Source organism: Myotis yumanensis, unplaced genomic scaffold, assembly GCF_028538775.1.
Source record: "Myotis yumanensis isolate MYYU_CA2020_CCGP unplaced genomic scaffold, mMyoYum1.0.hap1 SCAF_5, whole genome shotgun sequence".
Taxonomy (NCBI): Eukaryota; Metazoa; Chordata; class Mammalia; order Chiroptera; family Vespertilionidae; genus Myotis; species Myotis yumanensis.
Window position 1 is genome coordinate 106,033,960 of NW_027223756.1, and position 4,282 is coordinate 106,038,241.

The 4,282-nt window shown below is 54.5% G+C and overlaps 1 long non-coding RNA gene across 4 annotated transcripts; it reads right to left on the reverse strand.

The window, feature by feature from the left end:
- Window positions 1-259: 259 nt before the first annotated feature.
- Window positions 260-3,693, reverse strand: LOC139010028 (uncharacterized). 4 transcript variants are annotated; one of them, XR_011471468.1, is made up of 3 exons: window positions 3,676-3,693; window positions 1,919-2,018; window positions 260-604 (listed from the first exon to the last, which is right to left on the reverse strand). It is a non-coding gene; the product is annotated as an uncharacterized lncRNA (long non-coding RNA). The 4 variants fall into 4 exon arrangements; XR_011471465.1 differs by lacking the exon at window positions 3,676-3,693 and adding an exon at window positions 2,214-2,241; XR_011471467.1 differs by lacking the exon at window positions 3,676-3,693 and adding an exon at window positions 2,100-2,207.
- Window positions 3,694-4,282: the final 589 nt, after the last annotated feature.

Consider the following 4,282-nt stretch of genomic DNA (forward strand, 5'->3'; position numbering starts at 1 on the left):
TAGTCCAATGGCCTCGTAAAGAGGACTGAACTGCGTTCCAAGAGACCAAGTGACTCCCGTGTCCTGAGCTGGTGATGTCACAGACTGCCCTGAACTCAGGGTCCTCACTCCTGGGCGAGACTCTTCCCCTGCACCCCCCCAGGCTGGTGATGCCCCAGGCTGAAGGCCTCACTCCAGGCGAGGCTCTCCCCCGACCCCTTGGCTTTGCCATCAGTCAGACACTTTTTGCTCTGTTCTCCTTACAAGATAAGGGCATAGGTGCGATTCACTAACGTTTATTGAGTACAAAAATCAAGGCTGGGCACTTGCACTTGAGTTAGTGAGTGGAAGACAGAGTGTGGGAAGTCTGGGATCCCCACCCACTCCTGAGCCCAGGAGGAGCCATCCTGCGTGCCTGGGCATGGCACCCATCTTCAGTCAGCAATGGCTGGTCTCGAAACTGTGTTCATCAGGCTCGCTCCAGCCTTGGAAACTTTGCTGGTGGATGTTCCCTCCATTAAGGTTTTTTGAGACATTACAACGGATGTTACGTTTCCTTTCTTGCCGATGTTCACCTTCACCTTTTCCTCCTGGACCACACGCATCCTTTGCTGCAAATTGCTGCCTGCAAACCGGAAGGGTGCAGTGAAGTCAGCACCGGTTCTGCCTTAACTCAGCATCACCAATCTCCACCATTCCTAGGGGTGGGGGGAGGACGGGGCAGGTTGGGGTGGGAGGCCTGAGGGCGTGGCCTTGTAGACCTGTAGGTGCTTCTGCAGAAAAAGTCCCTGTTCAGCAAGCTACTCTCGCCGAATTTGAGGAAAAAAATAAATGGAGCATGGAATTACAGAATCTTAGAACTACATAATTTAAATGAAGTGATCAATCTTTTTGTCTCAGAGTTAAACCAAATTCCAGATATGACCAATGAAGATTCAAAATGACATTCATCCACGTGTAAGGATATACAACTTTAATTCTATGAATACAGGATTCTTTTCTTACTGCAATTCTGCTTTCCACAGTGGCTTCAGATTGTGACCTTCGTCATTATCTTTGCTTTCAGAGGCATTTCTGACTGTCACTGAAATGAGGAAGTCAGCCATTACTGCAGTCAAGGTCATTATCATACAGCTTATGGATTCCATAAATGGGGCTCTGGCCCCTGAGCTGCTGGTCACAGTGGAGGCAGCTTTTACTTGTGGGTAATGACACACGTGTGTTTGTCCTTCTTGGGTAGCGTGTGGGCTGCCCGTGTGTTGGAACAGATATTAAAGCAGTTAAACTAAGGCCTCCTTGAGGAACCCTAGGTTTTCGGGAGGTTATTCTGAGGTTATTGCCTCGGCCTGCAACTCCTGCTAGGACCCTCCCTCCCTCTTCCATGCCTTGGCGTTGCCGGCCCTGGGACTCAGTGCCCAGGCCTGGGAGCAGTCATACACACCACCCTTCCTCCGTTTATATAAAGAAGCTGTGCAGGTGCACCCACAGGGCTCAGTCAACTCGAACCCGAGGAAACATCTGGATCTTTCTGTGTCACAGGGGACAGCACCCAAGGCCTTTCCTTCCACTAGTGACAGTGTGTCTCCAGCAGAAGCCGGGAGCTGAGTGTGCCTTGCTCTGTGCCAGCACGCCGCCAGAGCCCCGGGGGTCATGGGGTGAGGAAGGTGGAAGCAAAAAAAGGAACCACAGCCGAAACCGGTTTGGCTCAGTGGGTAGAGCGTCGGCTTGCGAACTGAGAGGTCCTAGGTTCAATTCCGGTCAAGGGCATGTACCTGGGTTTCGGGCACATCCCCAGTAGGAGATGTGCAGGAGGTAGCTGATCGATGTTTCTCTCTCATCGATGTTTCTAGCTCTCTATCTCTCTCTCTTCCTCTCTGTAAAAAATCAATATAATATATTTAAAAAAAAATAAGGAACCACAAAAGAGTGAGGCCCTTACCCCTCTTCTCCAGGGATGTGTTACAGTTCTCTTTCCACTGGATCTTCTGGGTCTCTTGAAACGCCATGATCTCTGGTCCTGTCTGAGCCTCAGTGCCGCCCTGAGGAGAGAATTTATTCTGTTTCTTAGAGCCAATCTCGCCCTGTGATGTTTAAATTTAAAGTTCAGGAGATCACCTCACTGTTATGCCCAGATTTCAGGGTCCCCAAAAGACCACCAGGGAGCCAGCCGAGTCCGATGCAAAAACAGAGAGTCTTTTATTCAAACCCGGGTTTGGCTCCCCTACCCTCCTTACCGACGCAGTGGCAAGTGGCAAAGAGAGAGCCAGCCCTGTGGGGAGAGGGGTTTTATAGGGGGTTGGAGTAAGGGGAGGAGAAAGGACTGTGGGCCCTGCCGATTGGCCAGGCGCAAGTCGGTGTCTTGTTACACAGGATGTGGTCATATCTATGGCATGCACTTCCCTTAATTGTCATTGGTTAGTTTAAAGAAGTCCTGGGTGTGGCTAGCAGAGGCTTGGGCTTCCGGGAAGAAGCCTTGCGGAGGACATGGCTGCTGCGCAAAATGGAGGATTTGGGGCAAGATGGAGGGCGTATCCCTCGCCCTTTCACTCACCTAAGTTCACTGAATGCAAAGCAGTTTCTGTTCCTATAAATCCCTTAGTTCCTCTCCTGAAATCTCACTGAATTGAAACTGCTCTTTCTTAAACTACAACTTGTGGGACTTTTGCTTAAAGAATTAGAAGGCATAGGATCTGAAGGAAGGCTTTTTTGCTGCAAGGTTCAAAGTTCACGCTGGGTTGGAGGTAATCTGGAGCATAAGTAACAGCTGGGCAGTGAGACTTAATGGCTACTCCGTTTTCTCAATACCACTTCATTGTAAGACTTTCTGGCCAAGTGCAGCTGCACAACCAAAATTAATAAGACGCTGAAACTGAAAATCCACTCGCTTTCAAACAAATGTGTCACTGCCCCGTGTTCTGGGGTTGCTGGGTGTTCGGGCCACCACCCTGCACCTGGTGCAGAGCCTGGCCCGCATGCAGACTCGGCCCACTTGTGTTTTGCCCTTGAATGGTGATGGGCCTGCAGAGCTGGGGGGGGGGGGGGGGGGGATGGGGGGTCAAGATGCAGAAAGGGGGGTGGGTAACATGAAAACTCCCATCAGAGAGAGCCAGCTTCAAGGCTGTCACAGGGCTAGCTGAAACCTTCCCTTCTCAGCTCTCCCTGCCCTGCCCTCCGCAAACCTGGCCCAGGGGGAAGTGGGGACTCGTGTGTGTGTGTGTGTGTGTGTGTGTGTGTGGTGGGGGGGAGCCCGGGTAGAGAGTGGGAGGGTCCCAGGGAGGGTGGGAGCGACTCAGCCTCTCCCAGCACAGGCTCCCGCCCGCCAGGCCCCAGGAAACCGTGAACTGTGTGCAGAGCAAGTTCACTGTGCAGCAGCTGAGCGCAGTGATCCCTGAAGACGGCTGCTGTGAGGGGACGTGACTGCCGAGACCATCCTTACCGCTGGTCAGGGGAGCAGCTACCAGGCAAGCCCACACCCCTCCAGGCCCAGGGAGCGATGGCCACACATCTGAGCAGACTGGGGCCCGGCCAGGTTTATATCTGCTGGTGCCCCCGGGACTCCCTTTCAGGGAGCTGCCCACTGTCCATTCCATCAGCCCCAGGTGTGGGGCCACCAGCCCCAGGTGTGGCGTGGTGATCGCACCTGCTCTCACTGACCCATCCGTCCTCCAGGGCAGAGAAGGAAAGGCATGAACTGACCTTAGGGCTCCTGCTGTGTCTGCAGCCTCGCCTCCCCTCTGCCCCGAGCCCCCATGTCCTCCAGGTGCTGTCACAGGCAGAGTCTGCTGCACAAGCCAGGCATCGATGCCTCTCCCAGGAGCCTGCCCTGTGCCTGCGAGGCCCGCCCTCCTCCCTCAGGGTTTCGGAACCTGCTTTGCAGTCCCCAGTTGGTTGACTTTTCACACTGGAGGGGAAGTGGTCTGTGTCGGGGGAGGGGGCTGAATTCGAGGAGGGGAGTCTGCAAACTCCTGCCAACCCCACAGAGGGTCCCCTCTCACTCACCCTGAGCCACTGCAGCCCAGAGACAGAGGCCTGCGCAGGGCTGTCCTAGAAGCTGTGCCTGGAGGGCTGCTTGGTTTCATCCCCAAAGACCAGTAGTGGCAGCAGCTGGGGGAGGGGGGACACCCGTGCATCGGGAGGGGCTGCCTTCTCAGGACCTGGAGGGTCAGCCCAGTGACCTGCAGCCAGGGATTGTGACCTCCACCTCCTCCTTGACTCTAATCCCAGACGCCTCAGGATGCGTGTGTGTGGGGGGGAGGCGGGGGGGGGGGTGCTTCTCTCCTGCCCGCACATGTGACCTCCACAC